Source organism: Polypterus senegalus, chromosome 11, assembly GCF_016835505.1.
Source record: "Polypterus senegalus isolate Bchr_013 chromosome 11, ASM1683550v1, whole genome shotgun sequence".
In the NCBI taxonomy this organism is placed as follows: domain Eukaryota; kingdom Metazoa; phylum Chordata; class Cladistia; order Polypteriformes; family Polypteridae; genus Polypterus; species Polypterus senegalus.
This window is the reverse complement of record NC_053164.1, coordinates 32,770,737-32,784,772: the sequence shown is the minus strand read 5'-3', so window position 1 is coordinate 32,784,772 and position 14,036 is coordinate 32,770,737.

Genomic DNA, 14,036 nt, shown 5'->3' with positions numbered 1-14,036 from the left:
ATAGATAGATTATTAATCCAAAGGAGAAATTCACATAATCCAGCAGTATACGGATACAAAATACAATATTAAATTAAAGAGTAGTAAAAATGCAGGTAAAAACAGACAATAACTTTGAGTAATGTTAGCGTTTACCACTCCGGGTGGAATTGAAGAGTCTCATAGTGTGGGGGAGGAACGATCTCCTCAGTCTGTCAGTGGAGCAGGACGATGACAGCAGTCTGTCGCTGAAGCTGCTCGTCTGTCTGGAGATGATCCTGTTCAGTGGATGCAGTGGATTCTTCATGATTGACAGGAGTTTGCCACAGATGTTAAACTGTCCAGCTTCATGCCTACAATAGAGCCTGCCTTCTCGCCAGTTTGTCCAGGTGTGAGGCGTCCTTCATCTTTATGCTGCCTCCCCAGCACACCACCGCATAGAAGAGGGCACTCGCCACAACTGTCTGGTAGAACATCAGCAGCATCTTATTGCAGATGTTGAAGGACGCCAACCTTCTAAGGAAGTATAGTCGGCTCTGACCTTTCTTACACAGAGCATCAGTATTGGCAGTCCAGTCCAATTTATCATCCAGCTGCACTCCCAGGTATTTATAGGTCTGTACCCTCTGCACACAGTCACCTCTGATGATCACAGGGTCCATGAGGGGCCTGGTCCTCCACAAATCCACCACCAGCTCCTTGGTTTTGCTGGTGTTAAGATGTAAGTGGTTTGAGTCGCACCATTTAACAAAGACTTTTTTATTAACTTTCTGTACTCCTCCTCCTTCCCACTCCTGATGCAGCCCACAATAACAGTGTCATCAGCGAACTTTTGCACGTGGCAGGACTCCGAGTCATATTGGAAGTTTGATGTATATAGATTGAACAGGACCGGAGAAAGTACAGTTCCCTGCGGTGCTCCTGTGTTGTCCACAATGTCAGACCTGCAGTTCCCAAGACGCACATATTGAGGTCTGTCTGTAAGATAGTCCACGACCCATGCCACCAGGTGTGAATCTACTCCCATCTCTGTCAGCTTGTCCCTAAGGAGCAGAGGTTGGATGGTGTTGAAGTCGCTACAGAAGTCCAGAAACATAATTCTTGCAGCACCACTGCCTCTGTCCAAGTGGGAGAGGGATCGGTGTAGAATATAGATGATGGCATCCTCCACTCCCACCTTCTCCTGGTATGAGAACTGCAGAGAGTCGAGGGCGTGGCGGACCTGTGGCCTCAGGTGGTGAAACAGCAGCCGCTCCAAGGTCTTCATCACATGTGACGTCAGAGCGACAGGCCGGAAGTCATTCAGCTCACTAGGACGCGATACCTTTGGGACTGGGGTGATACAAGATGTTTTCCAAAGCCTCGGGACTCTCTCCTGTTCCAGGCTCAGGTTGAAGATGCGCTGTAGAGGACTCCCCAGTTCTAGTGCACAGGCCTTCAGCAGTCGTGGCGATACACCATCTGTAATAATTATGTAATAAACTTAATAAGTTATAGTGTAATGAAAATTGCATAATTTGATCTGGACCACCCTATACACAGTGAAAGGCAGGGGGAAATATGAGAGGATCTTAAGCCGAGTTATAAAATCCTCGATAGACGATGAAGACCTGGCAGGGCAGGTCATGCCAAAGCCTATCTTCCTCAGACTTGAGCCAAGATCTTGGAGGTACAAGGAGTAGTGGTCCAGAAGACCCCAATGCTCTCGGTGCCAAGTATGGGTGAGAAAGGTCACAGATGTACAGCCTCAATTCCAAAAATGTTGGTACGCTGTGTAAAATGTAAATAAAAACAGTGCAATGATTTGCAGATCTCACAAATCCGTATTTTATTCACAATAGAACACAGAAAACATATCAATAGTTCAAGGTGAGACATTTTACAATTTCATGAAAAATCTGAGCTCATTTTGAATTTGATGGCAGCAACACGTCTCAAAACACGTGGGCCTGGGCCTTGCTTACCAGTGTGTAGCATCCCCTCTTCTTTTAACAACTGTCCGTAAATGTCTGGGAACTCAGGAGACCAGTTGCTGGACTTTGGGAGAGGAATCGTGTCCCATTCTTGTCTGACACAGGATTCTAGCTGCTCAATAGTCGTAGTTTTTGTTTTGTGATGTGCCAAATGTTTTCAGTTGATTAAATGTCTGGGCTGCAGGCAGGCCGGTTCAGCACCAGGACTCTTCTACTGCGAAGCCATGCTGTTGTAACAGATGCAATATACGGTTTAGCATTGTCTTGCTGAAAAAGTCTTCCTCTGGATGGGAGCAGATGTTACTCTGAAACCTGCATATATCTTTCAGCATTGATGGTGTCTTTGCAGATGTGCACCTGCCAATTTCACTGGCACTAATGTGCCCCCATACTATCAGAGATGCAGGCTTTTGAGTGCTCATAACAAGCCAGATGGTCCCTCTCCTCTTTAGTCTGGAGGACATGGTGTCCATGTTTACAAAAAGAATTTCAAATTTTAATTCAACCTGACCACAGTTTTGCACTCCATTTTAATTGAGCTTTGGCCCAGAGAAGACATCAGCGTTTCATGATCATGTTGACATACGGCTTCTTCTTTGCATGAAAGAACTTTAGCCTGCATTTGTGGATGGCACAGCGAACTGTTCACAGCCAATTATTTCTGGAAGTGTTCCTGAGCCCATGCAGTGATTTCCATGACCGAATCAGGACTGGTTTTCATGCGATACCTCCTGTGGGCCTGAAGTTCACGGGCAACCAATATTGATTTTGGGCCTTGTCCCTTACACAGAGATTTCTCCCGATTCTCTGAATCTTTTGATGACATCATGTACTGTAGATGATGAGATCATTGACAATTTTATGCTGAAGAACTGTGTTCCACAATTTGTAGATGCAGTTTGGTGGTGAACCTCTGCCCATCTTGACTTCTGAGAGACTCTGTCTCTCTAAGATGGTGCTGTTCATACCCAATCATGTTACTGACCTGTTGCCAATTAACCAAATTAGTTGCAAAATGTTCCTCCAGTTCTATTTAGTACCAGTTACTTTTCCAGCCTTTTTATTGCTTCCGTCCCAACTTTTTTGAGACGTGTTGCTGCCATCAAATTCAAAATGAGCTAATATTTTTCATGAAATAGTAAAATGTCTCACTTTCAACGTTTGATATGTTCTATTGTGAATAAAATATGGGTTTATGAGATTTCCATTGCATTCTGTCTTTATTTACATTTTGCAAAGTGTCTCAACATTTTTGGAATTGAGGTCGTACATCTGGACCTCCTTCACCTGTACTCAGCACTGAGAGCATTGAGGTCATCTGGACCACTACTCCTCGTATGTCCAAGATCTCGGCTCACGTCTGGGGGAGACGGTGGCTACCCCATTATTACTCCTAGGCTTTGGAATGACCTTCCTGACAGGTCTGTGTGGGGTGGTGGGGTTGTAGTTTGGAGCGAGACCATGCAAGGCTTTAAAAACAAACAACAACGTGTTAAAATGAATGTGACATCTCACCGGTGGACAGTGGAGGCAGGGTCCACTGGAGGGGCCACATGATCCTTTTTTCTAGACCCAATTTGAAAGTCTAGCAGCTGAAGGTGCGACTCAAAAATGATACCTAGGTTCCTGATATCCTTATGAATCATTTCTGACAAGGAACCTAACTGAGTGCCAATTTCAACTGCTGATGTGATAGAACCAAACATAATGTCCTCTGTCTTCTTTTCATTTAATTGTAAGAAATTTTGCACCATCCAATATTTGATATCCTCAAAGTACTCCTTTGTGTTTTTTACCGATGAAATGATGTCAGGATTAAGTCTGAGGTATAGCTGCTTATCATCAGCATAACAATGGTAAGAGACATCATGTTTTTGAGAGATGGTCCTCAGGGAGCTCAGATAAAGGAAAGGGAAAATAGAAGAGGAGCCAGAATAGAACCTTGTGGGTGGGACGCCGTATATGAGAGGTGCTGGCTGGTGGTATAACAGGTCCACAGCTCACGTCAAGAGGCCCGTTTTAAATAAATAATCACCACACTTGCAGTTTAGCGAGGGTGCGTGGTGGTTGAGTGGCTGAAGCAGTTCCCGAGGAATTCGTGGTGTGGGCATTTCTCACCTAAGTGCACAGATGAGAAACCGTCCACATCCGTAATTCTTCCCAGGAGCTGCTGAATGCTACGGCTGCCATGTCCTCTTCATAAATAGAAACACGAGGCGGCTAGAGCGAGAGAGAAAAAGAAACAGAGGTTGCGGGAGGAAGAAGAAGAAGAAGGCAGGAAGCTGGAGAGAGAATCCGGTGTGAGTGAGCAAAAGAGCGAACGCGAGCAGGCAAGCAGCTGGACAGTGAGCCCTAGTAGTGGCGTTTGGCCGACACTTGGTGGGGCAGAAGGCAGCGATCAAGGAGCTGGAGTGACCAGAAGATGGACGTCGGGCCGTGTAAGGCCGAGTAGGCAGCATGAGTCGGGAGGCTTGGGCGGTGAATTCCCTGACGTGGGTGTCCTAGTCGCCAGGGAAGCCAAGTTTCGGTCTGGAGAGAGCGTGACTGAAGCCAGGAATTGGGAGGCCTCCAGACCAGTGGAACCAGACTGTAGAAAGGTCAGCTGCAGGAAAAGGGCGACTCTCCTGTTGAGAGGCCCGTATGGGAGAAACAGGGGAGCCGCCAGATAAAAGAAGACACCGGCTTGTTTTTGAGAGACTGCTTCCAGCATTGTTTTAACCTCTTTTAAAGGATTGTTGTTTTTTTCTGTTTTATGGGATTTTAACCTCCACTTTTCACTTCTGTTTTTAAGAATTTTGAGAAACACTGCACTATTTATTTGGACACTGTTGTTTTTGTTTGCTGGTTTTTAATAAAAGCGCTTTGCACTTTTACACCATCCCCTTGCTATGTTGTGCCTCACTGCCGTGCTCGACGGTGACGGGTTCAAGGGCTCCCGGACGGGAGATGGGAGCATGCAGCAAACCGCAGTGTCACATGGCTACGTTAACCGACATGGATCTACCTTTAAGGTACGACTCAATCCACTTCAGTGCACAACCTTGAATGCCAACTTCGTCCTCAAACTGTTTTAACAGAACCCCATGGTCCTCAAACTGTTTTAACAGAACCCCATGGTCCTCAAACTGTTTTAACAGAACTCCATGGTCCTCAAACTGTTTTAACAGAACCCCATGGTCCTCAAACTGTTCCATTCCATTTGAGGTAGTGTGGTGCTGCACTTGGGTCCAAATCTAAAATCCTGAGGTGGTTCGTCATGTGCTGTATCAGTGCCTGCTCCCAACCTTAACCCTAACCCATAGGCCACCATGTCAAATGCCACACTACGATCCAATAAAACTAAGATTGTCCGAGGTTAATACGATATCATTTACCTCCTTCAACAGAGCTGATTCAGTACTGTGAAGATTTAGGCGTGCTGAAACTATTTCTGAAATTGGAATTGCCTCTACCACAGACAGATTCCATAAGATATTGGATGTAGTTATTTGAAGGAAAAAAAAAAAGTTTTTTTTTTTTATTTCATTTGCTTTATGGCAAATATTTTTCATGCTCAGACTATTATTTAAAGCATATTCTGAGCTGAAAAATGACAGTCTTACTCATTCTTAGTGTTAGTAGAAGTGTAGTCTCGCAGGGCCAAACATGTCATATGTACAGTACATCTGACGAGAACGATGAGTGAGTTTGGCTTACAACTGCACATTTGTACACCAGTCCAATGCCTCATGAAGGTTGCTGTCAAAGTAGGGATTGTGATTTTGAACTGGTGCTCCCGTTATTCTAGTCTGCCAGGCAGCAAGTAAACTTCTGATTTTGATAAACTGTCTATAGCCAAAAAGTCTCCTGTAAAGACCCCTATTGAATATGCAAGTCTGTGTCGCGTATGTAAAGAGCATATTGTATGTCTCTTTTCTTTTTTTTGTTCTTTATTTCGCTTTATACTATTTCTTGCATTTGGAATTTGTTTATTTTTGCATACCCCTTGGGGTCAGAGTGCAGGGTCAGCCATTTTACAGCACCCCTGGAGCAACTGCAGGTTTAGGGCCTTGCTCAAGGGCCCAGCAGAGTAGGATTTCTTTTGGCAGTGAAGGGGATTCGAACCGGCAACCAGCACAGATCCTTAGCCTCGGAGCCACCATTCCACCCTATGTCTCTCTATTATAAAAGGGAATCTTGAGACGAGACTATTGCCAAGAGATTTTTTTCAAGTTCCATCCTCCTCTCAGCCATTTCCGGTTAACGGTCCTCTAATCCTCTCATTTGTGTCAATGCTTTTGTCAGACACAGTTCCTGTGCTCTCAGCTCTTATAAATTTGTACGTTTTCCTCACTTTAAGTTCCCAATAAAAGAAGATCTGTTATGTCAAAATCTTATTGAAGACTTTCATCCCGAAGGGATATCAACAGAAGAAATGAGTACACGGGCAATCCTAGCACCGAGAAACAATGAAGTCAAACAAATTAACGCAAAAATTGTCTATCGGTTACACAGCAAATTGGTTAAACGTATATCAATAGACTATGCTGAAAAAAATTGGTGGTGATTATGCAGAAGATGAAAACATCAACTTACAATGTCCTGTAGAATTTCTACATACGTTAACACCGTCCGGTCTTCCACCGGCTGAATTACTGTTGAAAGAAGAATGTATCGTAATGTTATTGTGTAATTTACGTATGAGTGATGGGCTATGCAATAGGACAAGATTAGTTGTATTCAAAATTAGTCAAACAATTCTGACATGTAAAATTTTAACAGGCGACAAGAAAGGTAATGTAGTACATCATCCGCGGATAACATTAGTCACCAAAGGAGATCTTGATATGCCATTCGTATTAAAACGTTTACAGTTTCCCATTAGAATAGCTTTTGCTATGACAATTAACAAATCACAGGGACAAATATTCAAAAAAGTCGGTTTATTTATTAGAGAGAAAGAAACGATATTCACTCATGGGCAGTTATACGTTGCGTTGTCACGATGTAAGTCCAAACATGGAATCAAAATTCAATGCGATATTGACAAAAAGTTAATTCCAAATATTGTTTTTACTGAAGTTTTAAGTAAAAGTGTAAGTGTTAAAAGTATTTGCATGTTAATTTCAAAGCCAAACAGAATGAAAACGTATAATGCAACGAATTCCTCTAACGCAACATTTTCTTTCAATTTATTACGTTTTACTATTTTTTTTTACTGTGGTTAATTACTCGCTGTAATGTAAAATAGTTTGTTATTTTCATGGGAATTGTTTTACGTATGCATAATAGAACAATCTGTTGTCACACACGTGCGCATGGGAGGCAGCTAAAGGGCTTGAGTGAGGGCAGTTCTGAGCCATACCGGGATGTGTCAGAGTTCACTGACTCTTTTTCTCCCTTTCCTGCAGACCATTCACGAGAGATGCCACCTGGCCCTCTTGACGTCACTTCCGGGACTGAGCCTATGGAAGAAGACCTTGCCTGCTCGGGCCCTGTGATGTCACGTCCAGGCTCAAACCTATGGCTGAAGACCCTTATGAGCCCGACCCCTCTGACTTCACTTCCTGTCTTCCCCTTTAAAAGCCTCCACCTTTTCCCTGTTCCCTCAGTTCTGTTTTGGACTCGGTTTTGTGCACATCAGTGCTGTTAAACATTTTGCAGCTGGAATACCAAATATACGAGTGGCTGCCCCAAACCTTTTTATGACCATAAAAGTGGCAGGTCCATGAAGTGGCTAGCGTGTAGCGGCTGCCCGGGTTTTGGTGAGCGAACTGAGCAGAGGGCAGAGCCCCCTACTTTTAAAAATAAACAAAATCGTTTGCAAGGGTAAAAAAAAAAAAAAAAAAACCAACTTCCTGTAAAATCAGATTATACATTCAAAGACACCAACAGATGTCGCAGGTATTGTGTGTGTGCTCTCTTTGTTCATCAATTATGGCGATAGTGTCAGAGTCAATGTAACGTTGAATGAACTGGCAGCTACTTTTGTGAAAATATGAATTGCGAAATATGTACTGTGGACACTTGGGGGCGTTGTTGCCCCATGAAACCCAACAGACAGATGCTCTGGACACAGGTTTAAGAGCACTGAGAAGATTTTTTAATCTTTTTCTCAAAATTGTGCCTTCAAAGCACCACATCTACAATAAACACAATGAATCAATACAATAATTCTCTGTCACACTCCCTCCCAACTCCGGCTCGTTTGTTGGGTTCCCATCAGTCCTTTATATTGTCTTTGACATGGAAGTACTTCGGGGCTTCCGTCCTTGTCACTTGTGAGTACTGCCGGGCTATACAGGAAACAGAAAATTCCTGTGTCTCCCTGCAGTGTCTCCTGGCAGCACCCAGTGTACCAAGCAGGGCTGTGAAGCCGAACTCCAGATCCCATAGTGCCCTGTGGGAATCCGGGGCACCGCTATGCTGCAGGGAAATCACCATCTAGTGTCCTGGATGTGTCGGCCGGCCGTCCATCACAGTATTTAAAGTAAACGGTGTGTCAAACCCTGTGAAAGGGACTGCCGGCAAGAGAGCCGATCAAAGGCAGAGGAGATGCAGATTTCAGAATCATTATATGTGCCTAATGACGCTGACACCAGTCCAGCAGAACTAGGAATGAAGCTGCACAGCATCCTGCTTCTGACGGCACGTCTAAACATCGCTGTCTAATTGGGAATGCAAACATGCCAAGCCAGAATACAGTCGCAGTGTTTTAACATGTAGTATATACAAAGACTGCAATGCTTCTCGAAACTCTGTGCTGCTGTTAATACTGTATAGTCAAGATGACAGAAAGATATTGGAGCCAAGAAAAGCCCTCCTCAAATGTGTGGAGTTAAGTGGCCTGTGTGTGTGTGTGTGGGGGGGGTCTCTTCTGTCCCCACACTCATTAAAATGTACAAATTAATCATTAACCTTCAGTTACCTTGGACTATTAAGCTCTTGAATTGATAACAGCAATTTTAGGTATTTTCTCTCATTGCCAAGTCTTTTGTTTAGTTCTTTTTTCTATCTTGCCATCTTTTCCTAGCTAGTTTATGTCTTTGTCTAATATATGAGAATTTATTAATTTTATTTATTTATTTATTTTTTGCTGTGGAACACTACAGCTCAAGCCATTTTAAAATACATGGTCTGGAAGAAGTTGGGGGACACGTTTTACGAAGACACACCATGGGCACTCAGAGCCTTTTCCACGGAGGATTAAGCTAACATTTTAGCAAGTTGTCCCCAGATGTGTGTTCTCATTTGAAAATTACATCTGGCCCCTTCGGATGAGTTGAGGTGGAAACAACCCAAGTATTTCCTTTTTGCTCTCAGTTAGGTTTTTTTTTTCCTCTGTTGTTAAGAGAAAAAAAGAAATTTTGAGAGAGACATTTTTGCTAGGGTGGCACAGTGGTAGCACTGCTGCCTCGCAGTTAGGAGACCCGGGTTCACTTCCCAGGTCCTCCCTGCATGGAGTTTGCTTGTTCTCCATGTGTCTGGTGCGCAGGTTTCCTCCCACAGTACAAAGACATGCAGGTTAGGTGCATTGGCGATCCTAAATTGTCCCTAGTGTATGCTTGGTGTGTGTGTGTCTGCCCTACGGTGGGCTGTTGCCCTGCCCCGGGGTTTGTTTCCTGCCTGGCGCCCTGTGTTGGCTCCAGCAGACCCCCGTGAGCCTGTAGTTAGGATATAGCGGGTTGGATAATGGATGGATGGGTGGACATTTTTGCTTGCTAACTCAGTTTGGAACATGAACTGTGAATGTTACTTCCTGGCTAATAAGTAAAAGCTATATAATAACTGAGTTTGGATGATAACATCGGAATGAGTTCAGTGCAACATATGCTTTAACGATTCATTATTTTGTTTAGATAGAAATTTGCCAGGACTGAACTGACCTAACGTGGGTGTGACGTGAATGACTGGGTACTCGAGCGAGGGTGTCCTGGAGTGAATGACGCCCACTCGTCTGTTGTTGTGTGTGTCGGAGGTCTGTGCATGTTATCAGGGGTGGTTCTGGCAGGTAACTTGGCCCAACAAGTATTTGCTTTGCAAGAATTTGTCCCAAGGTCAAATCAATTTGATGATCCCTGCTCTAGAGTTTACAGAGAATTGTGCGATTTAAAAAAAATAAATTAATTAATTAATTAAAACAAACAAATTGGACATGAAAGTCAGTAGGCTTTGAATCCTAGGAACAAAGTTACCCAAACTATTCTATAACATTTCAGTAATTATTTACTGCTCTGATGTTGATCTTTCTGATCGTAAAATAGGTCATTACAATAGCAAATGACGTGAAGAATTTATAATTCCAGGTAAAATTTTGTTACAATGAATATCTTTACAATAAAGTACTTTTAAGTTCCTGACAGTTTCCTCATATGACACGAGTCTATAGAAATCTCGTTATTACGAAGTACATTCAGCAGATATTTTGATTACACCAAAGTGACCTTGAAATGCCTGAATGGATCATCCACAGAGCAGTTAGTTCTCTGGTCGCAGCTCAGTTGTGCACAACGATCCCCAAAGAGAAACATTGTAAAAAAAAAAAACATTTTTCTTTCTTCAAACTTTCCTCGTACTGTTTTTGATGTTGTTGTTTTCTGTGGTTTTCAGCGATACCTTTTGCTTTTTGCTTATCATCATTTGAAAAACATCCATTGGAATTTAACTCATTGTCACCCTCCTATAGAAATGGCAGACACGAAAAAACGAAAACTGTTCATATTAGAAAAAAAAAACTGAAAATTTTTGCAGCTCTCGATTGTGGCAAAAAGAAGACGTTGCCAGTGAATTTGGAATTTCGTCATCGACACTGTCAACTTTCTTCAAAGACCGAGCAAAAAAAGAAGAAAAATCTCAGGTTGCAAATGTATGCGAACTGCTGCATTTGAAGACGTCAAAAATGTGGTTCAGTGATGCTCGTTCAAGCAACATTCCTATTAATGTGGCACTCATTCAAGTAAATGTGAGGTTTCTAAACTCTCTTGGGACCTCCCCCAACTAGACAGCACGCCGAAGTTCGATCACCGCGTCTGTGGAAGACTGTTTATCTGTTGCCGGGGTAACAGCAGGCTCACAGCTCTACCGAGTCTCTCCGCCAAAGCAAACTCGATGGGTGATGCAAGGAACATTGTAAATGCAGGGAACAGGATTACTTTGCCACTGACCCGGTCACAACCCTGTGTCTGCTGTGTCTGGGTATAGGAGAGATCACGCTACAATAAATAACCCTGCTGTTCCTGTTTCAAGCTGAATAAAGTTGGTTTTGTTAAAGTACTGAGACTCAGCCTCGTGTTTTGGGGTGTAAGACAGGGACTTATAGCGCGACCCCGATCTTTTAGGATTTGCCTCTGTGGCGCCTCACTGCACCGCTGTGAGCCTGCTGTTGCCCTGGCAATGGAAAAACAAATCTTAAACAGATGCAGCAATCGCGCTTCTGGACGCACTTCAGTGTGACGTTCCCGTTGGTTGGGGGGATCACAAAAGAATTCAGAAACCTCACAATATGAAGAAGAAGAAAAGGATGATTCGGCTTCTGATTGATAACTGTGCTGCCCACAACATGCTTCCACATTTAGATAATGTTTGTGTTGAATTCCTCCCACCAATTGCACAGCAGTTCTTCACTCATTGGGTTTGGGCATCATTCACACCCTGAAAGTGTATTATGGCAAGGAAAATGCTGAGAAAATTTTTCGTCAGCATAACTTGTAGACGGGCGAAGATTCAACTTAACGTGAAAGAAGCTATTGAAATGATTGCAGACGCCTGGACGCAAGTTAAAGAAAGCACTATAGTAACAAATACAAATTCTCATTACAACAAAATATTTTTTTCATCCCTTGGCAGTATTTGAGGGTTCTCCTCTAGAGTGCAACTTTCTCTTGCATCATTTGGCTCAAAAACGAACCAATACATTGTCATCTCATAACAGGCTTAAGTTTCGAGTTTGATATTTTTCTTTCCAGCCATTTTAGCTCTAGACTGTCCTCAAGAAACTGTGACACACACACACCCATCATCGAGATATCAATGCTTTTCAGTATAAGGGGACCCTAGAATGTGAAGATCCATCAAAATCCGGAGATCGAAATTTTGGACGAATCTAAAGCTTTTACTCCTCCCCCATAGATTATAGTGGGGGGGGGGTGCAAAGTAAAATGGTATAAAACATGCAGTGAGAGGAAGTTCTGTGAGTGAAAACCCCTCGTTTACGAAAGAGGTCAGCGGAGAATGAGCAGACTCATCTAAGGTAACGGGATTCTCCCGGTTGAGTAAGATTTTTTTTCTAACTCGCCCTTTTAAGTCAGTGGATAACTGATGTTGGATATTATCAAAAATTGGAAAAAATCAAATTCTCACTTGTACAGGATCTGTACAAAACGTTTTCAAAACCTGGCAGGATCTAATCAATATCATTTTAGAATAAGCATTAAAATTGAGGAACTGGATGCTCTCCCCTCTTTTTCTATTCTGTCTTTATTTATTTACATATTTTTATTTATTTATTTATTTTTTTTATTTATTAATTTTATTACAATCAATACATAGCAATCAAGTTTTACAAAAAAAAAGAATTATGCTAAGAACAGATCGATCCCCACCCTTGAGAGAGAGAGCAAGCCAAGCGGTGTAAAATTTAAGGCTTGTAAAAATACCTAAATCAACAAATTCTCTGTGCTTTATAAACTTATTTTAAAATATTACTGATTAGATCCTGCCATGTTTTGAAAAAAGTCTGCACAGATCCTCTAACTGAGTATTTGATTTTTCCAATTTCAAATAATATAACACATCAGTTTCCCACTGACTTAAAAGAGGAGAGTTTGGGTTCTTCCAGTTTATCAGAATAAGTCTGCGTGCCAACAGTGTAGTGAATGCAATCACAGTTTGTTTGTCTTTCTCCACTTTAAGACCCTCTGGAAGAACCCCAAACACAGCTGTTAATGGGTTAGGAGGGATTGTGAGTCCAAGGCTGTCTGACAGGTAATTAAAAATTTTTGTCCAGAATAATGTTAATTTGGTGCAGGCCCAGAACATGTGACCCAGTGAGGCTGGGGCTTGGTTGCAACGTCGAGGTTGGATGTTGTCCTGGAAACATTTTGGAGAGTTTTAGTCGAGACAGATGTGCTCGATATATAATTTTGAGTTGTAATTATTTACATATTTTTATTATTAAAATGCTACTCTGCTGACCTAGCTCTCTTTCTCATGGGTGGGGTTCGATTTGTTTCAAAAATTTTGTTAAACTTGACTTGCATGTATGCGCTGTCCTCTGTTGTGGTCAGTATAGCATCTGACACCACCTTTCATGAACTTTTCTCTGGTGGTGGGGTGAAATTTCTCTTGGGTTGTGGTGCAGGGTCAGTCGTCCCTTTTGGGTGCTTTTTCTTGGCTGCTGAGGAGAATGTTAGGATCAGAGCCCCCTTTACTTTCGGGGTAGTATTACTTGCCTCCATAGCGCCAGCAACGGTGGTCCTCCAATGCAAGTGCATGACAGTGTGCAGCATGTCACATGTTTCTGTGGTGATGTGAACGACATAATTGATTTTCACAGTGTGTTACAGATTATACAGTGGGTACGGAAAGTATTCAGACCCCCTTTCAATTTTTCAATCTTGTTATATTGCAGCCATTTGCTAAAATCATTTAAATTAATTTTTTTCCTCATTAATGTACACACAGCACCCCATATTGACAGACAAAAAAATAATTTTTGAAATTGTTGCAGATTTATTAAAAAAGAAAAACTGAAATATCACATGGTCCTAAGTATTCAGACCCTTTGCTCAGTATTTAGTAGAAGCACCCTTTTGAGCTAATACAGCCATGAGTCTTCTTGGGAAAGATGCAACAAGTTTTTCACACCTGGATTTGGGGATCCTCTGCCATTCCTCCTTGCAGATCCTCTCCAGTTCTGTCAGATTGGATGGTAAACGTTGGTGGACAGCCATTTTTAGATCTCTCCAGAGATGCTCAATTGGGTTTAAGTCAGGGCCCTGGCTGGGCCATTCAAGAACAATCACAGAGTTGTTGTGAAGCCACTCCTTCATTATTTTAGCTGTGTGCTTAGGGTCATTGTCTTGTTGGAAGGTAAACCTTCGGCCC